This window comes from Rhinatrema bivittatum, chromosome 2, assembly GCF_901001135.1.
Source record: "Rhinatrema bivittatum chromosome 2, aRhiBiv1.1, whole genome shotgun sequence".
Lineage (NCBI taxonomy): Eukaryota > Metazoa > Chordata > Amphibia > Gymnophiona > Rhinatrematidae > Rhinatrema > Rhinatrema bivittatum.
Window position 1 is genome coordinate 610,027,651 of NC_042616.1, and position 12,187 is coordinate 610,039,837.

The window sequence follows — 12,187 nt, forward strand, 5'->3', positions numbered from 1 at the left end:
TCGTGACAGGCTTTCTGAAAAGAGGTCCGACCTTCTCTGTTCATGAAGAGAACTAACGAGTGATCAATCTCTGTTTTATGCCACTGGGTTCAAGTATCTGTTTTAGGCACAGTTTCTGGCTACTGCCCCTGGGTTTAAACTTCTCTGCTTCAGGAACAGTCTCTGGCTTAGACCAGAAGAAACTTTTCAAGCACCAATTTCAGTGCTTGAAGGCTTGGTTCAAGGGAAACCAAGTGGCATGGAAACCTTACTGCCACCACCTACCATAGCTTGTAGAGGGATACTCATACACTTGCCTTGCCCAACTACAGCTACAACCACCCCCATGCCAAGTTCTTCTTATCCAACTCTAACCTGTTTACTGTTAGAGATCCATGTCTCCTTGCAGGGGCTTCCACCATTCATCTCCCACCTCCAGCAGCAGCTATCCCGGCCCTGGATTCTCCGACACCTCCACTTCCATCTCCTCCATGTTTGCCTCTGCCTTTAGTAGTCCTTCTTCCTGTTCCTGTCCAGCCCCCTCTGCAGGCTACCTCCCTTTCTCCTCCCAGTTCACCTGGGTGTCCCCTCCCCCTGGCTGAGGTGAAGGCTGTGCAGCTTCTCCTTCTTTGTCCTTCAACTCTCCCCCTTCCCCAGTGCATCTCAGAGAAAGAGCTTTTCCTCTAACCCGGGGCTTCTTAAGTTTAGAAGGTTTCACCCAGGTTTCCTCTCTTGCACAAGTTCCCCTACTCCTCCACTGGCCTCCTCATTCAAACACTCCCAGTTTATATAGTAACCATCCAAAAAAGGAAAAAAAAAATATATATATATACACACAACAGGTTTTGCTCCTGAAATAACTTCTTTGAATTATATATACCTTTATTTATTTATTTTAAAGATAAATCCCACCACACAAATTTTTGTCATTCTGGGCAGATTACAGTAAAACATAAGCATCTTAAAATACATTTCAAACATCAACAATCAAAACATAGACATAGTTACTGACATACAGAATTGACTAAATTAAATCCATAAAAACAAATCAAGAAAAAGCTTGTTTGAATAAAATGTTTTCACTCTCTTCTTAAAGGATGACAGATCTAATTCTTCTTAATCTCCTGCAGAAGAGAATTTCACAGTAAAGAGTCCAATAATGTGGAAAGCTTGTTTACAATTTATCTGCAATCTATAATCTTTGAAAGAAGGAACAATTAAGAACAGCTTCTTTGCTGAACGCAGCTGATTGAGAAGCGTTTTATGACTGAGTATCAAATGCTGCGGATACATCCAGGGGCATTAAAATATTCACATTTTCTACCATCCATTTCTTTAAGGAAGGAATCCCTTACCAAAACCAAGAAGATTTTGGTTCTATGACTCTTCCTAAATCCACACTGATATATGTTGAGAATATTTTGTTTATCTAAAAACTCCTGCAACTGATTTAAAACATGCTTTCTACTATTTTTGACAATGAAGGAAAATTTGAAATGGAATGGTAGTTGGACAAATCAGTAACATCAGGTGCAGAATTCTTAATTACAGGGTGAATGCTAGCTTTTTTCAGTACAGCTTTTCTTCATCCTTGCATCTGTGAGTCATTCACAATTGCTATAATAAAATCTTCAATAATGTCTTTAAAACTTTGAATGATCCATAATGCCAAGGATCAAATGGTGATTACAATAATTTGATTGATGACAATAGTGGAAGAAAGGATTGCCAAAGAGGTAAAGCGAGGTGACAAAACATTTTTCAGATACATCAGTCAAAGGAGAAACGTCCAAAGTGGGATAGTGAAATTGGAAGGTGAAAAGGATCAAAGGGTGGAGACAGATGAAGAAATGGCAGAAATATTAAACGAATATTTCAGTTCAGTGTTCACCAAAGAAGACCCCGGAGAAGGACCGACGCTAGTTAACAAGAAACTGGAGGGGAATGGAATGGATGAAACTCTGTTTACGGAAGAGAATGTATGGGAAGAGCTAGGAAAATTGAAAGTGGACAAAGCCATGGGGCCTGATGAGGTTCATCCCAGGATACTGAGGGAGCTCAGAGATGTGCTAGAGGCTCCGCTGAGTGACCTGTTCAATAGATCCCTGGAACGGGAGTGGTGCCGAGTGATTGGAGAAGAGCGACCTGGGTCCCGCTTCACAAGAGTGGGAGCAGAGAGGAGGCTGGAAACTACAGGCCGGTTAGCCTCATCTCGGTGGTGGGAAAAGTATTGGAGTCGCTGCTGAAGGAAAGAATAGTGAACTATCTACAAGCAGCAGAATTACTGGACCAGAGGCAGCATGGATTCACCAAAGGAAGGTCCTGTCAGATGAATCTGATCGACCTTTTTGATTGGGTGACTAAGGAATTGGATCAAGGAAAAGTGCTCAATGTCATCTACTTGGATTTTAGCAAAGCTTTTGATATGGTCCCACACAGGAGACTAGTAAATAAAACAAGAAGCTTGGGAGTGAGTGCCAAGGTGGTGTCCTGGATTGCAAACTGGTTGAAGGACAGAAGACAATGTGTGATGGTAAATGGAACTTACTCTGAAGAGAGAGCGGTGATAAGCGGAGTGCCGCAAGGGTCGGTGTTGGGACTAGTCCTGTTCAATATCTTCGTGAGCGACAGCGCGGACGGGATAGAAGGTAAGGTTTGTCTATTTGCGGATGACACTAAGATCTGCAACAGAGTGGACACACCAGAAGGAGTGGAGAGAATGAGACGGGATTTAAGGAAGCTGGAAGACTTGTCGAAGATATGGCAGCTGAGATTCAATGCCAAGAAGTACAGAGTCAATCATATGTGGTATGGAAATCCGAAAGAAATGTATTCAATGGGGGGTGAAGGGCTGATGTGCACGGCAATAGATAAAGCCAGAAGAATGCTGGGCTGCATAGAGAGAGGAATATCGAGTAAGAAAAGGGAAGTTATCTCCTTGTACAGGTCCTTGGTGAGGCCTCACCTGGAGTACTGTGCTCAGTTCTGTAGACTGTATCTCTGAAGGGACAGAGACAGGATGGAGGCGGACCAGAGAAGGACGACCAAAAAGGTGTATGGTCTTCATCTAATGCCTTATGAGGAGAGATTGAAGAATCTAAATATGTATACCCTGGAACAGGGATGATATGATACAGACCTTCAGATACTTGAAAGGTTTTAATGATCCAAAGTCAACGACAAACCTTTTCCATTGCAAAAATCAGCAGAACCAGGGGTCACGATTTAAAACTCCAGGGAGAAAGACTCAGAACCAATGTCAGGAAGTATTTCTTCACAGAGAGGGTGGTGGATGCCTGGAATACCCTTCTGGAGGAAGTGGTGAAGACTAAAACTGTGAAGGATTTCAAAGGGGTGTGGGATAAACACTGTGGATCCATAAAGTCTTAAGGATGTGAATGAAAGAAGAGGCATGGGGGTGGCTTGCGGGAATGACGGCTACTCCCTGGTGATTAATACCCTTATTCAATAAACATACACACGGTTAATGCAACTCCAACATTGCTCTATGCTTCAACGACAAAAGGAAATGTGGGACAAAGGATTTGCATTCACAAATAAGTGTGGGAGTAGCTTGCTTGTTACGGCGGTTACTACCCCGAACCAATTAAGCCTGATACTTCACTTTCAATACATATACAGAGCAGCTCACTGCTTCAATGGCAGGGGGATGAAGAAAAGAGGATTTATATTAAGACAACCAACAAGGACTAAATTGCACAGGCTGGGTAAACAAATAAGCGTGGGAGTAGCTTGCTTATTGCGGCGGTTACTACTCCTAACTAATTAGGCTTGATACTTCACTTTTATGCAGCTACAGCACTGCTCTCTACATCAATAGCAGGGGTGGAAGGAAATTAGAACCAAAAAGTTACCAATAAGGTCCCTGACTTCAGCGGTCAGAGTAACAGATAAGTATGAGAAAAATAACTGTGAAAGCTTGCTGGGCAGACTGGATGGGCTGTTTGGTTTTCTTCTGCCTTCATTTCTATGTTTCTATGTTTCTATTTTTCTATGGATGGTCCCTGTGGAAGTTCTGGAGCAAGGCCTTGTCGTAGATATGATGAGAGGGTTCCCAGGAGTTCTCCTCCAGGCTGAAACCCTCCCATGACAGGAGGTGCTCCCAATGGCCTCTATGGCGCTGGACATCTAAAACTTCTTTTACCTATAGGGTGTTCTCGGGCTCAGTAGTGAGTTGTGTAGGTGAAGGAGGCCTTTGAGAAGGCCAGGAAAAGACCAATGGTTTCAACAGTGACACATGGAATGTGTTGTGGATTCCTAGAGAGACAGGGAGTTGCAACTGATGTGTGACTGCACCAATGCATTGAAGAATTAGAAAGGGCCCTATAAATCTTGGGGCTAGTCATTGAGATGGTAGGTGCAAGCGAATATGCTTTATACTAAGCCAGACTTTCTGGCCTGGTCTGAAGAATGGTGTGGCTCAGCAATGGGCACGCCTTCTTAAAAAATGGCGCGGGGAATCCATTGCTCCTACCATGTGATAGGGGCCGGCCAATGGCACTAATAGCCCCATCTCATGGTAAGAGCAAAGGACCATCGGCACCATTTTGATTAGTGGCAGCCGATGGCCTGAGAGTGGGAGATCGCTCCCGGGACACCGACTGGACCACCAGGTGCTTTAGAAAAGATTTGAGGGGGTCGGGAGGGTGGGGGATTCTAAATAATTTGATTTAAAGAGTCAAGGTGGGTTTGAGGACTATTTTTCTGTGTGCCCTTTCTTCCACCCCCCCCACCCCCCCAAATGATAAGAAACCACACGAAAATTTCATGGGGTTTTCCTATCATTTTCATGGCCCCCTCCGCCGATATCTGATGGATGAGAAAATATCGTACGATATTTTCATCCGTCAGAAAAACGATTCACATCCCTATGCAGTCCTCCTGCCAACCTAGTTCAGTAGCGAGTGTTCTGAATTCTACTGTGTACTCAGCAAGTAGGTGCGTGCCTTGACAAAGGTGGAGTAGGTAGTGGCCGGTGACCGCTTCTCGGCCTGGGTCCTCGAAAGTCCATTGGAAGATGGAGATGAACTGGGGGAGTTGGTGAAGAATGGCATCAGAATGCTCCCATAATGGAGAAGCCTATGCCAGGGCCTTCCCATCCAGGCATGAAAGAATAAAGGTGATCTTAGTTGCTTCATCAGGAAACAGCGAGGGTTGCAATGAAAACTGCATATAGCATTGTTTTATGAAGCCTCGACAAAGGCGTGGATCTCCATTAAAATGGGGTGGAGCTGAGAGGGCCAGTGGTGCCCGAGAGAATAAGCTTTGGGCCAGACCCCCTGAGCTGGCCATGACAGACTCCTCTAATTGAGAGCATAGTCTTTCCACGGAGGATGCCAATGATTCCAGGACCTGTTGTTATTCACGGACACGATTAGCCAGGCCAGGAATAGCCTGCAAGGCATGAGACTCCGCCAAGTCCATCGCCTTGGCAACCTGTTGCACTGGAGGTAGACCCTTGGCCTGGTGCAGGATTGTTACAGCCGCCTGGTTGGACCCAAAGAGTGCCTGCCACCAGGAGGTGGAGCACACAAGGAGACAGAGGCTAGCTGGAGTTTCTGCAGGTTGAGCCCTTGGGTACCCAGACTGCCTGGACTTAGATGGGCCTACAGTGGTCTCCTGGAGAGGTATTGGAGAGGTGTGCCCACCATGAGCAAGGGTGCATGGCTGATGCAGAGTGAGTGGACTAGACCAGAACCGGAAGCTCCGGAGACCTCGGGAAGGCAACAGTTCAGAGAGGTCCTCCGGATGAGACAGGCAGTGCCTGAAGGTCCAGTCAAGTGGAAGCCGTGGTTGTTATCAAGTGTGTAGGTCTGAACATCACCGGGGACCGGAAGAGAGGGTCCGAGTGAAGCGCAAGGGTCAAAGCCAGAATATCAGTCCAAGAGAGGTCTTCCAAAGCGGGGATCAATACCAGAGTCAGTCTATGTGTAGTCATGGCAAGCGAGGGTCAGTTCCAGGCGGCAGGCAGAAGAATGGTCAGGCGGGCAGTGGTCAGTTCCAGGCAGCAGGCAGAATGGTCAGGCAGGCAGTGGTCAGTTCCAGGCAGCAGGCAGAAGAATGGTCATGCAGGCAGAGGTCAGAATCAAGATGTCAGTCCGGATAGGTAATACCTGAGAAGGACACAGGAGCAGGAGACACTGGAACAGGAGACGCTGGAACAGGAGATATTGGAACAGGAGCACTGGAACAGGAAGGCAAACTCACTACATCAACGGTGTCGACCCGATTGCCAAGGCAGGGACCAGGGGTTTGAGCTCTGCCTTATATAAGGATGGATGATGATGTAATCGGGGCACACCTCCCGAAGGTTTCCTGCGCTGGGCCCTTTAAGTATCGTGAGGTTGGCCGCGTGTGCGCCTAGGGGTGGGACCAAGCCAGCTGAGGACACCGAGCCCCGACGGGAGCTCCGCTGTGAGGTCTGTAGAGACGGGGACACCGAGGGAGGCCGCATTGAGCGACAGGGACGCATGGGGTTAGCGGCAGCGGGTAAGCCTGCACTAGTGGACAGAAATGCCAGGTGAGCAGGCCCAGTCATGGCACCCACGTGTCCGGGACACACAACAGATATGAGTCTTATTGGGTCTTTGATACAAATAATAAGTTTAGACATGTTATATATATATATAGAACAGGTTTTTTAAGACAACATGATCTATTTGAATCTGATAATTATTGAGGAAATAAAAGTTATTGTTACAGTATTTAACATTAAGCGTGGGGCAACAATTTATGTTGCAATAGGTACTGTTCTAAGTGAGATGATATTATGTAATTCTAATGGTTTGCCATCCATCATTTACGTTCAACCATCTGACTCACTCTGCAGTGTGCTTTGAATTCTCCAGGATTGGTCTGCCACTTCTAAAGGTCTATTTCTGCTACCAAGAAGATTTCTCTAGCCATTTGCTGTATATCGAATGATTCATCCACATCATTAGTTCCTGATATAAAGTTATCTACATAAAGGTATTCATTTAGCATCTGGCACAAAGTAAGCTGGTCCATCTCATCAGCAGTGCCATGTGACTGACCCTCTGAGCTGACTCCCCAGCCTGACATAATCAATAAATGCCAGGCCCAAAATATCTCTTTTGATATGCTAACATGTGCAACATTGAGCTGGTCTTTGAGATGCTGATGTCAGTCTGTGGGAGGTAGTTCAGAGCAGGAACAGAGCTTTAGTTTATCAGTAACTGCTGTCAGCAGTTAGGAACAGCTCATGGCAATCTATTGCCTGAGTCAAGGGATAGGATAGGATGAGATGCCCCAACCCCTCACCACCACCCCTGCTCAGATACCCAAAATGGATACATTCTCCAAGAGAAAGGCCCACCCCAACTCAAAATACAAAAGAAAATTCAAATTCTGGTGTCACCTCAGTAACATTCATAAAAACACCTTTCACTGCAGGAAACCTTTTGAAGTAACACCTGAGAACTTCTGATTTTCAGTCACCTTGAGATTATCATGGATTAGTGGAGAAGAGGTGGAGGGGAACAGGGAACACACAAACGTTCTCCTTTCTCACAAAACCCTTCTACACTGTCTTCTTCTTACTCTCCTCTTCCACTTCCTCATTCCACTTTCTCTCTCACTCACTTACCCCTTCCCTCTCCGTCATTCACTCCTCCCACTCACTCCCTCTCAGGCACACACACACACACACTGGCTCCTTCCCTTCCTTCTCAGTCACTCATCCCTCCTTCCCACTCACGCTTTCCCTTCCCTTTCAATACTCACCCTCCCAAATACTCATCCCATACCTTCCCTCCCACTCAACCCATCCCTTCCACTCATGACCACACAGGGTCTCTTCTCACTGGGGAGGGATGGGAAACCCTCCAGCAAATCACCACAGAGCGCTGGTGCACAGAGCCAGTGATAGCTTTTTTTGCTGCCTGATTGCTAACAATTTCTATGCTGGCCCCTCCTCATTCTGTTTTTTATGTTTAATTTGCAATATTTTTGTAAACAGGGCTAGTGCAAGGGTATTAGGTACTCTAAGTAAATCTTACAGCTTTGTGTTTAGGTATTCCCCCATAACAGCCCTCTCCACACGCACTTTAAAATTATGCATTTATAATACAAGATTTTACATGAAAAGGACATTCAAAGTACAGTATTTTGAAGTAAAAATGTCACAACAACAATAGAGACGTGCATTGTTTTGTTTTTTTTATCAGTTTGGGTTTATTTTTGGGCCCCCACAGGAAATTTCATTTTTTCCTGCATTTTTTTTTTGTGGGTCCTGATTTTCGTGTTAATGCACGCTAACAGGAGTTAGCACGCACTAACATTTTAAAGTGAGCACACTCACACAAACTTTTCCAAAATTTCAGAAAAATTCAGTTCGTTTTTCGGTGACCCGAACCATGCCGAATTAGACAATTTTGTTGAAATTGTCTAATTTGTGACAAATGAATGCACATTCCTAATGTATATTGGGCCGGATTTTAAAAGCCTTGCGCGTGTAAATCAGGCCAGATTTACGCGCAGGGCACTCGCTCGCCGGCGCGCCTATTTTGCATAGGCTGCCGGCGCACGCACAGCCCCGGGACGCACATAAGTCCCGGGGCTTCATAAAAGGGGCGGGGAGGAGGTGTGTCCGTGGTCAGGGGGGCGGTTCAGGGCAGGACCGGGGGCGTGGTGCCGGCCCGGGGGCATGGTCGAGGCCTCTGGACCAGCCCCCGGGTCGGGTGATGGCGCACCAGCAGCCCGCTGGCACACGCAGATTTACACCTGCTTTCGGCAGGTGTAAATCTGCCAACAAAGGTGGGAGGGGGTTAGATAGGGTCGGGGGGGGGGGTGGGTTAGGTAGGAGAAGGGAGGGGAAGGTGTGGGGGGGTGGAAAGAAAGTTCCCTCCGAGGCCGCTCCGATTTTGGAGGGAACAGGCAGCGCGCGCCGGGCTCAGCGCGCGCAAGTTGCACAAATGTGTACCCCCTTGCGCGCGCCAACCCCGGATTTTATAAGATACGCGCATATCTTATAAAATCCAGCGTACTTTTGTTCACGCCTGGTGCACGAACAAAAGTACGCGCTCGCGTAAATTTATAAAATCTACTCGTAAATATTTAAATGCACTGCTGTGTTATCAATCAGAAAACCCTGCATAAAAGCCAAAAAGCTAATTGGAACATATAGTATTAGGACTATTGTAACACATATTGGGTGTGGAGTAGGTCTTCAGAAAGCTATGAGCAAACTAAAATGCAATTACAATATAATAAACCTCTTATTCCAAAACAGCACTAACTGCCAGCAATCTAATAGTAACAAACTTACATATGAAAAGGCAGTACTGCAAATATTTCACCAGGCATTAAAACAGAAATATACCATTTACCAAGAAAACAGAATAAACCAAATTGCTATAGATCCCTACACACTAGCAGAATATCTCACTTCGATCACACATGCAGAACACAGACAGACCCTCACTAAAAATAGAATAAAAAGAACATAAATAGAAGCATGCAGACAAAAACTGAACTGGAAATCACAAAAAGTCATACTTTGTATGTAGTGCATGAAAGGAAAAACAGAAACATCACCATTCCTCAGAAAACAAGCAATAAAATAAAAAAATCTAAAACATCAATTATAATAGTAAAAGCATACTAATAAAAATAATTTATATTTCAAAATAACTGATGAACAGAGCAACATCCAATAATTAAAAATACATATATTATTTTTTTTTACATTTCTCAAATACCAATAAAATATTTTAAAACATCATACAGATCAAATAATACCTGATTAATTAAAATCAATAAGAATAAAATAAATCACTCACTCTCCATACCTGGGAACATTTAACTTCCTGTAACCCTGAGATTTTCATGGATTAGTTGGAGGAGAAGGGAGATGCACAAATTTTCTTCTTTCTCATATATATACTTTCATTCTGATTCTCACACAGACATACTCAACACTCTTTCAAAATGCACACAGGCTCACAGATACATACATATATCCTGGCTCCCTCCCTCTTAGGCACATACAGATCCCAGATCCCACTCTTTCAGACACACACACACACACTGGATCCCTCTCTCAGGCATGCACACACACACACACACACACACATATATGCTGGCTCCCTTTCTCTCAGGCATGCAGACAGACTAGCTCCCTCCCTCTCTCTAGGGCACACACACACACTCGCTTGCTATCTCTGAAGCACACACACACTGACTCCCTATCTCCCAAGCACCACAAGCACTGACTCCCTATCTCTCAGACAGACAGACACAGACAAACAAGCACACACTGGCTTAAGAAACACACACACACTTACTTCCTCTCTCTCATGCACACACACACACACACTGGCTCTTCTCATTCAGACAGACACATACACACACACACTCTCCCTCTCCTCCAGTTGGGATGAGATCCTTGGGCTTCTTACACTTGGGTCACCAAGCTTGGCACAGACTTTCGGCAACCGCGGGGCTTTCATCACTTTGGCCCCCGGGTGGGATGGGATCCTCTGACAGCTATGGGCATCTAAAATTGATGGTGGTGCATGGCACATACCTTTCTAAATTTGGTGGTGCCTGTGCACGACTGTGCACAATGGATGCTACGCTCCTGCATCTCATGCTGTTTTAAGTGATGTCTCATTGTTGATGCAAGCAGAAAATGACTTGACAATGCATCAAAGGTTCTCAGTTCTGGTTTCTGTTCTTAGTGACAGTTTTGAGTTTTTGAGGCACAGGAATCAAACTGCATTATGATCCAGCTCTGCTAGTGAAATCTGGGGAAAGGCCTTTGATATTTCTGTTGTGAAAGCTATCATGTGCTGGCAAAATCTCAGTAGCATAATTAACAAATCTGGGTTCAGATTTATCCCTAAGCAATCATTAATTGAGAGGTAACCCAGTTCATGGGATGATGAAGGCAAAACAATTACCAGCATGGTTAAAAGGTGAGGTGAAAGAAGCTATTTTAGCCAAAAGATCTTCATTCAAAAATTGGAAGAAGGATCCAACAGAAGAAAATAGGATAATGCATAAGTGTTGGCAAGTTAAATGTAAGACATTGATAAGACAGGCTAAGTGAGAATTTGAAAAGAAGTTGGCCATACAGGCAAAAACTCACAGTAAAAACTTTTTTAAATATATCCGAAGCAGAAAGCCTGTGAGGGAGTCAGTTGGACCGTTAGATGATCGAGGGGTTAAAGGGGCACTTAGAGAAGATAAAGGGGCACTTTGTTTTGAAGATAATACCATCTTCAAAACAAAGAAAGACTTCTACGCAAAAAAAATTCACCATTTCATATTTGACTCTAAAGCTCTTTTTCCATACATCTCCGCTCTCACCAAACCCCCTCCTCCATCCATTCCAGACAACCAAGCTCTCTCCAAAGCTACAGAACTCGCCTCCTTCTTCGAAAAAAAAATTATCAATCTCACCAAACAGTTTTACACCTCCATTCCACCTACCCCCCTCTCGCAGACCACAGTATCACATCAGAACGCTAGGTTAGAATCCTTCGAGACCACCTCATCACTCGAAGTTAAGAATATTCTAAAGAAACTCAAACCCTCTTCCCATCCTCTAGATACCATCCCATCAAACCTTCTCATTTCAATACCAGATACCATAGCGAAACCCATCGCAGAAATCATTAACTGTTCATTAACCCAAAGTCAAGTTCCCGACTCTCTCAAGCAAGCCATCTTGAAACCTCTCCTAAAAAAACCTAATCTGTCAACAGCTGAACCAGCTAACTTTCGTCCCATAGCCAACTTACCCTTCATTGCTAAGAACATGGAAAAAATAGTCAATAAACAGCTCACAGACTACCTGGAAGAACATAAGATTCTGGCTCCATCACAATATGGATTTCGTAAATCCCTAAACACAGAATCCCTTCTGATTTCTCTCATGGACTCCATTTTCTTGAGCTCGGAAAAAAGACAACCTCACCTACTCATTCTCCTTGACCTCTCTGCGGCCTTTGATACGGTCAACCATTCAATCCTTCTTGACTGACTAGCTGACATTGGTATCTCAGGCACTGCCCTCGACTGGTTCCGTTCATTTCTCAGCAACAGATCATTCAAGGTCAAAATCAATAACAAAGAATTACAGCCAATCAGCTCGAACCTGGGAGTCCCGCAAGGTTCCTCCCTTTCCCCAACCCTCTTCAACATTTATCTTCTACCTCTCTGC